Source organism: Ranitomeya variabilis, chromosome 6 (genome assembly GCF_051348905.1).
Source record: "Ranitomeya variabilis isolate aRanVar5 chromosome 6, aRanVar5.hap1, whole genome shotgun sequence".
NCBI lineage: Eukaryota > Metazoa > Chordata > Amphibia > Anura > Dendrobatidae > Ranitomeya > Ranitomeya variabilis.
The window spans coordinates 304,637,124-304,654,316 of NC_135237.1; positions in this window are offsets into that span (position 1 = coordinate 304,637,124).

Here is a 17,193-nt window from a genome sequence, read left to right on the forward strand (position 1 = left end):
GCAAATGAGGCCCGCTAATACTAGATAGCAGAAAATAGGAAGGGAGCTGTGCGGTCAATAGAAAACCCTAAGCAAAATATCCATGCAGAGATTGCTCGAGCCCCCGCACCAACTAACGGTGCGGGGGAAACAACTCCGTACCCCAGAGCTTACCAGCAGCAAGAACTCACATATTAGCAAGCTGGACTAAACTCATAATACACTGAAATCATATTGCAGACTGATGAGCAAAAAATAATCAAACAGAAACTTAGCTTCTCCAGAAGAGACTGAAAATGAAGATAATCAGGGGAGATCAGAATAGCACTGAATACATCGACAGCCGGCAACAAGTGGAGGTGAAGCAGAGCTAAATAGGAAACTCCCTAGTGCATAACGAGGCAGCTGATCCAGCCACAGATCCGCAGGATAACAAACAAAGCCACCAGGGGAGCCCAAAAACAAAACTCACACAATACCACCTGTGACCACAAGAGGGAGCCCGAAAACAGAGTTCACAACAGTACCCCCCCTTGAGGAGGGGTCACCGAACCCTCATCAAAAACCCCCAGGGCGATCAGGGTGAGCCACATGGAAGGCACGAACCAAATCAGCCGCATGAACATCAGAGGCGACAACCCAGGAATTATCCTCCTGACCATAGCCATTCCACTGAACCAAATACTGAAGCCTCCGTCTAGAAATACGAGAATCCAAGATCTTCTCCACCACGTATTCCAATTCTCCCTCAACCAGCACAGGGGCAGGAGGCTCAACCGAAGGAACCACAGGCACCACATACCTCCGCAACAACGACCGATGGAACACATTATGAATAGCAAATGATGCTGGGAGGTCCAAACAAAATGACACAGGGTTAAGGACTTCCAAAATCTTATAAGGACCGATAAACCGAGGCTTGAACTTGGGAGAGGAGACCTTCATAGGAACAAAGCGAGAAGACAACCACACCAAGTCCCCAACGCGAAGTCGGGGACCCACACAGCGACGGCGGTTGGCAAAGCGCTGAGCCTTCTCTTGTGACAGCTTCAAATTGTCCACCACATGATCCCAAATCTGATGCAACCTATCCACCACAAGATCCACTCCAGGACAATCAGAAGGCTCCACCTGACCCGAGGAAAAACGAGGATGAAACCCCGAATTACAAAAAAAAGGCGAAACCAAAGTAGCAGAACTAGCCCGATTATTAAGGGCAAATTCGGCCAATGGCAAAAAAGTCACCCAGTCGTCCTGATCAGCAGAAACAAAACATCTTAAATAGGTTTCCAAGGTCTGATTAGTTCGCTCGGTCTGGCCATTCGTCTGAGGATGGAAGGCCGACGAAAAAGACAAATCAATGCCCATCTTAGCACAAAAGGTCCGCCAAAATCTAGACACAAACTGGGATCCTCTGTCGGAAACAATATTCTCAGGGATCCCGTGCAAACGAACCACATTTTGAAAAAACAGCGGAACCAACTCGGAGGAGGAAGGCAACTTAGGTAAGGGCACCAAATGGGCCATCTTAGAAAAACGATCACACACCACCCAGATGAAAGACATTCTCTGAGAGACAGGGAGATCTGAAATAAAATCCATGGAAATGTGCGTCCAAGGCCTCTTCGGGACAGGCAAAGGTAACAGCAAACCACTGGCACGAGAACAGCAAGGCTTAGCCCGAGCACAAATTCCACAAGACTGCACAAAGGAACGCACATCCCGCGACAAGGAAGGCCACCAAAAGGACCTGGCCACCAAATCTCTGGTACCAAATATTCCAGGATGGCCTGCCAACACCGAAGAATGAACCTCGGAAATAACTCTGTTGGTCCATCTATCTGGGACAAACAGTCTCTCCGGTGGACAACGGTCAGGTCTATCCGCCTGAAACTCCTGCAGCACTCGTCGCAAATCTGGGGAGATGGCAGACAAAATCACCCCTTCTCTGAGGATACCAGCCGGCTCAGAATCTCCAGGAGAGTCAGGCACAAAACTCCTAGAAAGAGCATCAGCCTTCACATTCTTCGAACCAGGCAGGTACGAGACCACAAAATCAAAACGAGAGAAAAACAACGACCAACGAGCCTGTCTAGGATTCAGCCGCTTGGCCGACTCGAGATAAATCAAATTCTTGTGATCAGTTAAGACCACTACACGATGCTTAGCTCCCTCAAGCCAATGTCGCCACTCCTCAAATGCCCACTTCATAGCCAACAACTCCCGATTACCGACATCATAATTCCGCTCGGCAGGTGAAAACTTTCTTGAAAAGAAAGCACATGGCTTCATCACAGAGCCATCAGAGCTTCTCTGCGACAAAACAGCCCCCGCTCCAATCTCAGAAGCATCATCCTCGACCTGGAAAGGAAGAGAGACATCTGGCTGACATAAGACCGGAGCCGAGGAAAACCAACGCTTCAGCTCCCGAAAGGCCTCCACAGCTGCAGGAGACCAATTAGTAACATCAGAACCCTTCTTGGTCAAATCCGTCAAAGGCTTAACAACACCAGAAAAATTAGCGATGCAGCGACGGTAAAAATTAGCAAAACCCAAGAACTTCTGAAGACTCTTAACAGATGTAGGCTGAGTCCAGTCATGAATAGCCTGAACCTTGACTGGGTCCATCTCAATAGTAGAAGGGGAAAAAATGAAACCCAGAAAAGAAACCTTCTGGACACCAAAAAGACATTTTGAGCCCTTCACAAATAAAGCATTGGCACGCAGGACCTGAAACACCATCCTGACCTGCTTAACATGGGACTCCCAATCATCAGAAAAAAACAGAATATCATCCAGATACACAATCATAAATTTATCCAGATATTCGCGGAAGATGTCGTGCATGAAGGACTGAAAGACAGAAGGAGCGTTAGAAAGTCCAAAAGGCATCACCAAGTACTCAAAGTGGCCTTCGGGCGTATTAAATGCAGTTTTCCATTCATCACCCTGCTTAATACGCACAAGGTTATACGCACCACGAAGATCTATCTTGGTGAACCAACTAGACCCCCTAATACGAGCAAACAGATCAGATAACAATGGCAAAGGATACTGAAATTTGACCGTGATTTTATTTAGAAGGCGATAATCAATACAAGGTCTCAGGGAACCATCCTTCTTAGCCACAAAAAAGAACCCCGCACCCAGAGGGGAGGAGGAGGGGCGAATAAGTCCTTTCTCCAAAGACTCCTTTATATAACTCCGCATAGCAGCATGCTCCGGCACTGACAAATTGAAAAGTCATCCCTAAGGAAACTTACTACCAGGAATCAAATTTATAGCACAATCACAATCCCTATGAGGAGGTAGAGAACTGAGTTTGGGCTCATGAAATACATCCTGGTAGTCCGACAAAAACGCAGGGACTTCAGAAGGAGTGGATGAAGCAATTGACACCACAGGAGCGTCGCCATGAATTCCCTGGCAACCCCAACTTGATACAGACATTGCTTTCCAATCCAGGACTGGATTATGAGTCTGCAACCATGGCAGACCCAACACGACAACATCATGCAAATTATGCAGAACAAGAAAGCGAATCACCTCCTGATGAACAGGAGTCATGCACATGGTCACCTGCGTCCAGTACTGAGGTTTATTCATAGCCAATGGTGTAGCATCAATACCCCTTAGTGGAATAGGGAATTTTAAAGGCTCCAAAACAAAACCACAGCGCCGGGCAAATGACAAATCCATCAGGCTCAGGGCAGCACCTGAATCTACAAAAGCCATAACCGGGTAAGATGACAGGGAACAAATCAGGGTAACAGACAAAATAAACTTAGGCTGTAAAGTACCGATGGTGACAGATTTATCAATCTTTTTTGTGCGCTTAGAGCATGCTGAGATAACATGAGCTGAGTCACCACAGTAAAACAACCCATTTTGCCGTCTATAATTTTGCCATTCACTTCTGGTCAGAATTCTATCACATTGCATAGACTCAGGTGTCTGTTCAGAACACACCGCCAAATGGTGCGCAGGTTTGCGCTCCCGCAAATGCCGATCAATCTGAATGGCCAGAGTCATTGACTCATTCAGACCTGCAGGCGTAGGGAACCCCACCATGACATTCTTAATGGCTTCAGAAAGACCCTTTCTGAAATTTGCAGCCAGGGCACACTCATTCCATTGAGTAAGCACCGACCATTTCCGAAATTTCTGGCAATACACCTCTGCTTCATCTTGCCCCTGAGAGAGGGCCAACAAAGCCTTTTCAGCCTGGTTCTCAAGATTAGGTTCCTCATGGAGCAATCCAAGGGCCAGAAAAAATGTATCCACACTGAGCAATGCAGGATCCCCTGGCGCCAATGTGAAGGCCCAATCTTCAGGGTTGCCGCGCAAGAGAGAAATAATAATCTTAACTTGCTGAACGGAATCACCAGAGGAACGAGGTTTCAAAGAAAGAAACAATTTGCAATTGTTCTTAAAATTCAGGAACCTAGATCTATCTCCAGAAAACAACTCCGGAATAGGTATTCTAGGCTCTGACATAGGACTGTGCACAACAAAATCCTGAATACTTTGTACCCTTGCAGCAAGATGATCTACACTGGAGGCTAAACTCTGGATATCCATATCAGCAGCTGAACTCAGAGCCACACCAAGATTAAGAGGAGGAGAGAAGCCAGACACACAGCAGCTAGACACACGGCAGCAAAAAAAAAAAAAATATCTCCAAGCTTCTTTTCTCCTGCTCCTGCCATGCAATTAACACTTTATGGGCCGGCTGTACTGTTATGATCCTAGTGGCAAGGATCGCAAGAGACTAGCTAAGTAACTAAACAGACGACCAGCTCGGGGATGTGGTACCTGGATTGACCGCAACCTGATCCTATCCGCAAACAACTATAGGCAGCCGTGGAAAGTTACCTGGAAATCCTAGACGTCTCTTCACGGCCTGAGAAACTACCTATTCCTAGAGGGAAAGTAAAGTCCTTACTTGCCTCAGAGAAATGACCCCAAAGATATAGAAAGGCCCCCCACAAATATTAACGGTGAGTTAAGGGGAAAGCACAAATGCAGAGATGAAATAGATTTAGCAAATGAGGCCCGCTAATACTAGATAGCAGAAAATAGGAAGGGAGCTGTGCGGTCAATAGAAAACCCTAAGCAAAATATCCACGCAGAGATTGCTCGAGCCCCCGCACCAACTAACGGTGCAGGGGAAGCAACTCCGTACCCCAGAGCTTACCAGCAGCAAGAACTCACATATTAGCAAGCTGGACTAAACTCATAATACACTGAAATCATATTGCAGACTGATGAGCAAAAAATAATCAAACAGAAACTTAGCTTCTCCAGAAGAGACTGAAAACGAAGATAATCAGGGGAGATCAGAATAGCACTGAATACATCGACAGCCGGCAACAAGTGGAGGTGAAGCAGAGCTAAATAGGAAACTCCCTAGTGCATAACGAGGCAGCTGATCCAGCCACAGATCCGCAGGATAACAAACAAAGCCACCAGGGGAGCCCAAAAACAAAACTCACACAATACCACCTGTGACCACAAGAGGGAGCCCGAAAACAGAGTTCACAACACTTCCTCTTCTTAAAGAAGTGGCATACATTTCTCAAAAAGTGTTTATAACCAATAACTGGAGTACACTTACTATTTAAAGCACCTCCTCCAAGATCGAGGTGCTTGTGCAGTGTTGTGAGCTTGCTTCCTAACACTCTAGTGAGTTCTCAGGTCTCAGTGCTTGTATCCCATTACTCTGCATCTGCCAGTGCTTATCTCGACATCAGCCAGTCCAGTTGACCTATCAGTGTTCATTCTAATGGCAGCCGGTCCCGCTGCACATGTCAGTGCTAATCTCAATGTCAGCCGATCCTGCTGCGCCTTCCAGTTCTCAACTCATTGTCAACTGGTCCAGTTGCAACTGTCAGGGCTAATCTCAACATCACACAGTCCAGTTGCACTTGCCAGTGCTCATCTCTCCAACATCCAATCCCGTCTGCATCTGTGGTACTTGTCATCATTTTCAGCCTGCCTCCATCTGTTGAACATTCCCTCGGGCAGCTCCAGCTACCCGTACCTGGGGAATCAGCTGCCATCTACTTAAGGTCAGTCCTGGAGTAGCACCTGGACCAATTCCCTTGTCTCTCCTTGGATATTGGTGTCATACGCTGCTGCACATCTGTGGTCAGATAGAGTGAGGCTCCTTGTCACGCCCCTCCAGATCTTCCTTGGGCTGTGGCACAATGGTTCTACCATCCAGCCCATTACACATTTCACACATTTTTTAGACTAGTCTATGCACTTGCAGAACAGAGTACAAGTGGCCTGAGCTCAACTGTACGCCTTGGAGGTTTTGTTATGCGCAAGAGCCAGTGGTTCTCTCAGAACGTGTCTTTGGCACTGCTGGAGGTGTCCTAATGGAAAAACATATCCGACTGTCCCCTGTAAGTGTGGATCACATAACTTTCATCAAATTGAACAAGTCATGGATCTTCAATTACTTTTGCACACCAGTCGCAGACTGGGCAGACTAGGCAATGGTGTCGTTTTTAGTGTCATGCATTGATCTTGCATTATTGCAGTCTATGACTAGTGTTGAGCATTCCGATACTGCAAGTATCGGGTATCAAAATAAATACCAATCTTGCGGATATACTCATTTATGGTAAGATCCCTTGTACAGGATGTGCCCATTGCACTCCAATAGGGAAAGGGGGAGGGGCAAAACTCCCAAATCAACATGTATTAATAAATTAGAAAGAGCATGGTGCCCCAGGACCAGCAAATAAACAACATGATCAAATAATATATAAACTTAAATTTTATTAGTGTACTACAAAAAATTGTTAAAAACACAGTAATATGAGGATATGGTGTATGACAACTGCGTCCACCAAACAAAGGAATACACATATATAAAAGTACAGGGGTACAATCATGGAGCCATATAATGTACAAAATACAAATAACGAACATTATTTGTGCAAAGGCAAAAAATATATATATGATGTAAAGTAACAGGGGGGGTGCTAGATCCAAGGTCAGTGACCAGAGTCCTCAATGAAGAGGAAATGCCATACAATCTAACCCTATCCCTATTGCAACTGCCCGAGAATAAAGTGACTACATAATAAGACTATATGTCCCTGATTGAGCTTACCCATATGCGCAATGTCCTATGTGCGGTGTCCACAGAAAGAGCCCCGACGCACGTTTTGCGATATGTCGCTTCTTCGGGAGGCTGTATAAATGTGGCGCAACAGAAGGTGTTTTTATCAAACAAAATAAAATAATTATCAATAAAAACACCTTCTGTTGCGCCACATTTATACAGCCTCCCGAAGAAGCGACATATCGCGAAACGTGCGTCGGGGCTCTTTCTGTGGACACCGCACATAGGACATTGCGCATATGGGTAAGCTCAATCAGGGACATATAGTCTTATTATGTAGTCACTTTATTCTCGGGCAGTTGCAATAGGGATAGGGTTAGATTGTATGGCATTTCCTCTTCATTGAGGACTCTGGTCACTGACCTTGGATCTAGCACCCCCCCTGTTACTTTACATCATATATATATTTTTTGCCTTTGCACAAATACTGTTCGTTATTTGCATTTTGTACATTATATGGCTCCATGATTGTACCCCTGTACTTTTATATATGTGTATTCCTTTGTTTGGTGGACGCAGTTGTCATACACCATATCCTCATATTACTGTGTTTTTAACAATTTTTTGTAGTACACTAATAAAATTTAAGTTTATATATTATTTGATCATGTTGTTTATTTGCTGGTCCTGGGGCACCATGCTCTTTCTAATTTATTAATACAAGTATCGGGTATTGGCCGATATTTGCTGTATCGGAATTCCGATACCGAGATCCGATACTTTTGTGGTATTGGGTATCGGGTATCGCAACAACATTAATGTAATAATGTGTAAAAGAGAGAATTAAAATAAAAAATATTGCTATACTCACCTCTCCGATGCAGCCTGGACCTCAGCGAGGGAACCGGCAGCGTTGTTTGTTTAAAATTCACGCGTTTACTTGGTTACGTGAAGTCCCGGCTTGTGATTGGTCACGGCGGCCATGTTGCCGGGACGCGGACCAATCACAGCAAGCCGTGACGAAATTACGTCATGGCTTGCTGTGATTGGTCCGCGTCCCGGCAACATGGCCGCCGTGACCAATCACAAGCCGGGACGTCACTGGAGGCTGGACACGCGCGCATTTTAAAATGTGCGCGTGTCCAGCCTCCCGTGACATCACGGCTTGTGATTGGTTGACCGCGGCGCAACCAATCACAAGCCGGGAGGAAGGAAAAGCGCACATTTTAAAATGCGCGCGTGTCCAGCCTCCCGTGACGTCACGGCTTGTGATTGGTCACGGCGGCCATGTTGCCGGGACGCGGACCAATCACAGCAAGCCGTGACGAAATTACGTCATGGCTTGCTGTGATTGGTCCGCGTCCCGGCAACATGGCCGCCGTGACCAATCACAAGCCGGGACGTCACTGGAGGCTGGACACGCGCGCATTTTAAAATGTGCGCGTGTCCAGCCTCCCGTGACATCACGGCTTGTGATTGGTTGACCGCGGCGCAACCAATCACAAGCCGGGAGGAAGGAAAAGCGCGCATTTTAAAATGCGCGCGTGTCCAGCCTCCCGTGACGTCACGGCTTGTGATTGGTCACGGCGGCCATGTTGCCGAGACGCGGACCAATCACAGCAAGCCGTGACGAAATTTCGTCACGGCTTGCTGTGATTGGTCCGCGTCCCGGCAACATGGCCGCCGTGACCAATCACAAGCCGGGACTTCACGTAACCAAGTAAACGCGCGAATTTTAAACAAACAACGCTGCCGGTTCCCTCGCTGAGGTCCAGGCTGCGTCGGAGAGGTGAGTATAGCAATATTTTTTATTTTAATTCTTTATTTTACACATTTATATGGATCCCAGGGCCTGAAGGAGAGTTTCCTCTCCTTCAGACCCTGGGAACCATCAGGAATACCGTCCGATACTTGAGTCCCATTGACTTGTATTGGTATCGGGTATCGGTATCGGATTGGATCCGATACTTTGCCGGTATCGGCCGATACTTTCCGATACCGATACTTTCAAGTATCGGACGGTATCGCTCAACACTATCTATGACACCTTTGTCAGAGCTTCTGTTCCTGCTGCTACTGCTGCTGATGTTACAAACAATTTTTTGAAATGTGAAGGCTCCAAGTTTTGTGTCCATCTGGTGGGTTGCCTGTAGTGGAAAGGGTGTTAAATGACCATTATACAATTTCTACTCTGTGGAAATTGATGCCACTTTAGTGGTGTGTGACATTATTTTTTTTTTAAATGCGGAGACTCAAAGTTGGGTCTCCATCTGGTGGGTAACCTGTAGTAGAAGGTGTGTAAGAGGCCTATTATACTGTTTCAACTCTGTTGAAATTGATGCAACTTTAGTGATGTGTGACAATAATTTTTTGAATTGGGGATAATTCAAGTTGGGTCTCCTTCACGTGTGTTGCCTGTAGAAGTAGGTCTCCCAGACAAGCAGACCTGAACTTAGATTGACTCATCTATCTGTGTTACTTTCCTTATATTTTTTTTTATCAATAGTACAATATGAAACTGATGTTTGTGCCATCTGAGTATAGCTGTAAAAAAAGAATGTAGGTGTTGAGTGAGGTATCAGGGCTGCCAGCAAAGAAGGTTTACATCGCTTCCTTAACTACCAGGTCTTAATTGAAACTTCAATTCCAAGCTGTAAATGCTTGGCCAAATCGTGATACCTCATGCATGGCCCATGGCTGACTGCTTTGGTGCTATTATAAAAGGTTCTACTGAGGGTCAATTGATCAGTCGACTAACTTTTTTGCTTTACTTACATTTTCCTACTAACAGTATTGTATGAAACTGATGTTTCTGACTTCTGAGCGTGGGTGGAAAAAATAAATTGGAGCTGCTGCATGAGGTATCAAGACTCCAAGCAAAGAAGGCTTACACTGCTCCCTTAACCACCAGATCTTAATTGAAACTTCAACTCCAAGCTGTAAATACTGGGCCAGACCTTGATTTCTTATGCATAGTTCATAGCTCACTGCTGGTGTGCCATTCGCAAATTTCTATTGTGGGTCAATTGTTGCCACTATTCATGGTGTTTGCCTCTAATTTTAGCTGTTTAGTAAGTTTTTTGTCTCTCCTTAAGTTGTTGTGTATATGTTTGGTTTGGCCTCCCATTTAATTTAACATGTTTAAAGGATTACTTCCTGAGAAGCGCATTTGTCTTAGGCTAGGTTCACATTGTGTCAAGTACATGGCGTTAAACGGATCCGTTAAATGCATGTACAGAAAAGGATCCAATTTGTTGAAAAATCGGCATCACGTTAACGCTTGCGTTAACGCACGTGACCACGTTTTTCTCATTTGCATGTCCGTTCGCGAAGTATCCGTTTGTCTGCGTTTGTCACTGTCAATAAAGTTTTTTTTTTTTTCTCCTTTTGTCATCGTCGGGTTGTGGGTGTAGACTCATTCTCCATTTTGAAAGCATTGAGTGAACTTCTGCTAGCAAGATGTTTGTGTCTGAGCTCGTTAGATTTCGCTTGATGCGGTTGCAACTTTGGCAGAGAAAGCGTAGTTCGCAAAGGAGATATTGGATCCACGAAGTGAATTTCTTGTGGAATACATATGGTGCCTTTCACACCCTGTATGTTCAGCTTCGGGATCATCCCTCCAAATTCCAACGCTATCTACGGATGTCCATTGAGACCTTTGATGTTCTGCTCTCAAATGTGAAGGATGAGATACATAATCTTCGCAGCACTTTCTGTGAAAGCATCTGTGCGGAGGAACGTTTAGTAGTGACTGTGAGGTAATTATAAATTTTTTTATCATTCTATTGACAAACACTAGATGTAGGTATCGTGGGGCATAATTATGTTCATTTAAGGCAATTGTATATTCTATTGTATGTAGCCTTTTAGTTGTCCTTTAAAATCCTAAACAATTTTTTTTTTTTCTTTTTGAATGCCGACAGATATCCGGCTACCGAAGAATCTTTTTCGTCACTGCATTATCAATTTAGACTTGGGAAGTCAACAATTTGTCAACTGGTTCGGGAAACTTGTGATGCCATTTGGAACAACTTGCAACCACTTGTGCTACCAACCCCGACATCAGAAATGTGGCTAGCGATTTCCCAACAGTTCGAGGATGTGGCTAATTTCCCCAATTGTATTGGTGCCGTGGACGGCAAGCACATTCGGATTCAGAAACCAGCGCATAGTGGATCCCTCTACTATAACTATAAGAAATACTTTTCGATTATATTGATGGCTATTGCGGATGCAAGATACCGTTTCGTAGCTGTGGATATTGGTGCGTATGGCCGGACTAATGATTCCAGAGTCTTCAGAGACTCCAACATGGGGAGATGTTTGTACAGCAACAATTTCAACATACCCTCATCACGACCTCTGCCGGGGACAGAAGACCCAAGTTTGCCCTTTGTTTTAGTTGGTGATGAGGCATTCCAACTTGGACAAAATCTCCTCAAGCCGTACTCAAGCCGTAGTCTGAACTCCACCAGGCGCATTTTTAATTATCGCTTGAGCCGGGCAAGACGTTATGTGGAGTGTGCCTTTGGTATTTTGACATTAAAATGGTGAATTTTACTAACTTGCATGCAACTGCAACCAGAAAATGTGGACCGTGTTGTGAAGGCATGCATCTGTCTGCATAATTTTGTTGCCAGACATGAACCCCAGGTGGTTGACCCCGATGAATGTGAGTCAAACCTCATTAGCATTGAATCTACTGCTGTTCGGTTTACAGCTCAAATAATGAGGATTCGTGATCAATTTACACAGTACTTCACACATGAAGGCCATGTTCCATGGCAAGACAGACACGTGTGAAAATTATTTAAAGTCTGAAGTTGTGTCCTGATGTTTTGCTGAAATGTGAGGGGTTTTTTTTGTTTGTTTTATTTCCCACAACCTTTATGTCTTGTAAAAAGTTACATTCATGTTATTATGTTGTGCTCAAAGTTAAAATCATACAAGAATCTTAAATTTTAAACTGTTTACTAAAGTTTTGGAAATTGTATGAAAAAACTGTTGCTAGACATGTTTAACATATGATATCCCATAGGGATGTAAAAAAACACACGAAATTGGGTGCAAAAAAAAAAAATTAACCAACAAAACGTGAAACGCAGTAATTGCACCTGGCTGGGGACAGTGAGCAGTACTATAGACTCTGGTATTGCGCGGGCATATTGTCTGCCCAACTGTATGATGGACTGCTACTTTGTCTCTGATGTTCCATGCTCGTTTCACCCCGGACTCTATATTGAGGGCTGTAGGCCGGCATGTCTATGCTTCTTGTTCTTGATGGAGCGGGTTCCTGGGGGCCCACAAATTCCTCAAGAAGGTCATTCAGTCTTTGCCTAAACAAAAGGTTTCTGTGTGCCGGGATATTTTGTGCTACAGGCACATAGGACAAAAAAGTAGCTTCCACTCATTTGCAGAATATACAGACTCGTGGGATTGCAAGTCGGTAATTTCCCACCTCAGGTCTCTGAGTTCACTACGACACATGTCCTCTACCCTTTGGAGTCCATTGACAATAATGGCATCAGCTTTATCTTTTTGTGATGCTCGCTTGCGTCCACGCTGTGATTGCAACCGGGCACTCACACCAGAAGCAACAGTGCTTCTCTCCCCAGATCATGGCTCGCTGATGCCAGACACATCGTCAGCGCCCGTCTGCTGGCTTAGTTCCAGTGGAGATGGCTCCAGTTCCTCTGTCTGTCTAGGCGCGGCGGTACTGCATATCGTGCTGTAACCCCCCCATAAAATAAATTATTTTTCTTTAATTAAACAATTTTGTCTTGCACACAGACCTATTTGTACTTACGAGCGCTGAGACACTGTTTTTTGCAGAAAGAGCAATTGCTCGTAATTAGTGTTGAGCATTCCGATACCGCAAGTATCGGGTATCGGCCGATACTTGCGGTATCGGAATTCCGATACCGGGATTCCGATACTTGCCGCGTATCGGATACCGGAATCGGAAGTTCCAAGATTCAAAATGCAGAAATTCAGCCAATGAGAATGATTCCAAGTGTGGGCACATCCTGTTTAGCATGGAGGGCATGAAACTACTGGCAAGGCTGTGATTGGCTGCTGAAATGATGTCATGATGCAGTTTAAAAGTCGCTGGCGCCATTTTGCGATTACTCTGCTGTGAATTCAGTTAGTGACAGGACGCTGTTTGCTGACTGAGGGCCAGTTTAGAGATAGCGATTTGCTTCTTTGTGCTTTCCAAAGGCTAATTTAGCAACCGCTGTGTTCACCTACTATTCACCTTGCTTTTGCCTTGTAGCGCTGTTTTCACAGTGATCTGCAAGGTCTGTGTGTGTGTGTGTGAGTGCAGCCCACTCTCTAGTCTGAGTGCAGCCACATAGGCCATCCATAGCTGTCATGGTTCTCAATGGCAAGAGACCGTAGTAAAGCATACAAAAGGACTAGCTCTTGGAAGATGGGAACTCGAGCTGACTGTGAGCTAAACCTACCGCACAACTAACAGTGGCCGGGTAGCGTGCCTACGTTTTATCCCTAGACGCCCAGCGCCAGCCGGAGGACTGACTGACCCTAGCAGAGGAAAATACAGACCTGGCTTACCTCTAGATAAATTTTCCCCAAAAGGCAGACAGTAGCCCCCACATATATTGTCGGTGATTTTAGAGGAAAATGACATACGAAGTATGAAGATAGGTTTAGCAAATTGAGGTCCGCTTACTAGATAGTAGGAAGACAGAAAAGGGAACTTCACAGTCAGCTGAAAACCCTTTCAAAACACCATCCTGAAATTACTTTAAGACTCTAATATCAACTCATGACACCAGAGTGGCAATTTCAGCTCACAAGAGCTTCCAGCCTCAGAAATATTCAAAAACAGAGAACTGGAACAAAAATGCAAAACAATCTTAGGACTACAAGTCTAACTTAGCTGATAGTAGTCTAGGAGCAGGAACATGCAACAGAAAGGCTTCTGGTAACATTGTTGGCCGGCATAGAAATGACTGAGGAGCAAGGCTAAATAGAAACTCCCACATCCTGATGGAAACAGGTGAACAGAGGAGATGAAGCACACAAGTTCAGTACCACCAGTAACCACCGGGGGAGCCCAGAAACCAAATTCACAACAGTACCCCCCCCTCAAGGAGGGGGCACCGAACCCTCACCAGAACCACCAGGGCGATCAGGATGAGCCCTATGAAAGGCACGGACCAAATCGGAGGCATGAACATCAGAGGCTGTCACCCAAGAATTATCCTCCTGACCGTAGCCCTTCCACTTGACCAAATACTGAAGTCTCCGTCTGGAAACACGGGAGTCCAAGATCTTCTCGACAACGTACTCCAACTCACCCTCAACCCAACACCGGAGCAGGAGGCTCAACGGAAGGCACAACCGGTACCTCATACCTGCGCAACAATGACCGATGGAAGACATTATGAATAGAAAAAGATGCAGGGAGGTCCAAACGAAAGGACACAGGGTTAAGAATCTCCAATATCTTGTACGGGCCGATGAACCGAGGCTTAAACTTAGGAGAAGAAACCTTCATAGGGACAAAATGAGAAGACAACCACACCAAGTCCCCAACACAAAGACGAGGACCAGCACGACGACGGCGGTTGGCAAACTGCTGAGTCTTCTCCTGGGACAACTTCAAATTGTCCACCACATGCCCCCAAATCTGATGCAACCTCTCCACCACAGCATCCACTCCAGGACAATCCGAAGACTCCACCTGACCGGAAGAGAAACGAGGATGAAACCCCGAATTACAGAAGAAAGGAGAAACCAAGGTGGCAGAACTAGCCCGGTTATTGAGGGCAAACTCCGCCAAGGGCAAAAAGGCAACCCAATCATCCTGATCCGCAGACACAAAACACCTCAAATAAGTCTCCAAGGTCTGATTAGTTCGCTCGGTCTGGCCATTAGTCTGAGGATGGAAAGCAGACGAAAAAGACAAATCAATGCCCATCCTAGCACAGAACGCTCGCCAAAATCTAGACACGAATTGGGTTCCCCTGTCAGAAACGATATTCTCCGGAATACCATGCAAGCGAACCACATTTTGAAAAAACAGAGGAACCAGCTCGGATGAGGAAGGCAATTTAGGCAAGGGGACCAAATGGACCATCTTAGAGAAATGGTCACACACTGTTGTGAATTTGGATTCTGGGCTCCCCCGGTGGCCGCTTGTGGAATTGGACTTGTCATCCTCTTTCCTGTTTCACCTGATTCCATCAGTAGTGGGTGTCGCTATTTAAGCTCATTTCTCTGGTGGTTTCTTGCCGGTCAACAATGTTATCTGATGCCTCTCAGTGCTTGTTCCTGCTTCTAGACAACTACTGATAAGTTGGACTTTTGTCCATGTTTTGTTTTGCCTATTTGTTCCAGTTCGCAGCTGAAGTTTTGTTACTGTGTCTGGAAAGCTCTCGTCGATCAGGGATTGCTACTCTGGCGTTATGAGTTAATGCCAGAGTTTAAGGTAATCTCTGGATGGTGTTTTGTTAGTATTTTTCTGCTGACCATGAAAGTATTCTATCTGTCTTCTGCTATCTAGTAAGCGGACCTCAAATTTGCTAAGACTATTTTCCTGCTGCGTTTGTTGTTTCATCTGAACTCACCGTCATTATATGTGGGGGGCTACTGTCTTCTTTGGAATATTTCTCTAGAGGTGAGCCAGGTCTTATATTTCCCTCTGCTAGCTATTTAGGTCTTAGGCCAGAGCTGGGCATCTAGCGATAAATAGGAAATGCTACCTGGCTATTTCTAGTTGCGCGGCAGGCTTAGTTCATGGTCAGTATAGTTCCATCTTCCGAGAGCTTGTCCCTCTATAGGCTTGCTATGATCTCTGCCTGCAGAGATCATGACAGTTTGACCGGCCAATAAAGTGTTAAAGACCCAGGTTTAGAAAGGAGAGTTATAAGAAGTCTGCTGGAATTTTTTTTTTTTTTCCTCAGTCTGCCTTGCTGCAGTCTTTTTTCTCTCTCTCCTCCTAATCTCTGTATGCTCTGTGTGCACCTGACAATAATGGATCTCCAGAGTGTAACTGCGGGTTTGAATAATCTCATCACGAAAGTACAAAATTTACAAGATTTTGTGGTACATGCTCCGGTATCTGAGCCGAGAATTCCTTTGCCGGAGTTCTTCACAGGGAATAGAGCTAGCTTCCAGAATTTCCGAAATAATTGTAAGCTTTATTTGTCCCTGAAGTCTCGTTCAGCTGGAGACCCTGCTCAGCAGGTTAGGATTGTGATTTCCTTGCTCAGGGGTGACCCTCAAGATTGGGCCTTCTCATTGCCAGCAGGGGATCCTGCGTTACGCGATGTGGATGCGTTTTTTCTGGCCTTGGGCTTGCTTTATGAGGAACCTCATTTGGAACTTCAGGCAGAAAAAACTTTGATGGCACTATCTCAGGGGCAAGACGAAGCTGAAGTTTTCTGCCAAAAATTCCGTAAATGGTCTGTGCTTACTCAGTGGAATGAGTGCGCCTTGGCGGCAACTTTCAGAGAAGGTCTCTCTGATGCCGTTAAGGATGTTATGGTGGGGTTCCCTTTGCCTGCAGGTCTGAATGAGTCCATGACAATGGCTATTCAGATTGATAGGCGTCTGCGGGAGCGCAAACCGATGCACCATCTGGCGGTGTCTATGGAAAAGACGCCAGAAAGTATGCAGTGTGATAGAATTCTGTCCAGGAGCGAGCGACAGAATTTTAGACGGAAGAATGGATTGTGTTTCTATTGTGGGGATTCTACTCATGTTATATCGGCATGCTCTAGGCGTACAAAGAAGCTTGATAAGTCTGTTTCCATTGGCACCATTCAGTCTAAGTTTATTTTGTCTGTAACCCTGATTTGCTCTTTGTCATCCATTGCCACGGACGCCTATGTTGACTCTGGCGCCGCTCTGAGTCTTATGGATTGGTCCTTTGCCAATCGTTGTGGTTTTGATTTAGAGCCTTTGGAGACTCTTATTCCTCTGAAGGGGATTGACTCCACCCCATTGGCTAATAATAAACCACAATACTGGACACAAGTAACCATGCGTATCAATCCGGATCACCAGGAGATTATTCGTTTCCTGGTGCTGTATAATTTACATGACGATTTGGTACTGGGATTGCCATGGTTGCAGTCTCACAACCCAGTCTTGGACTGGAGAGCTAT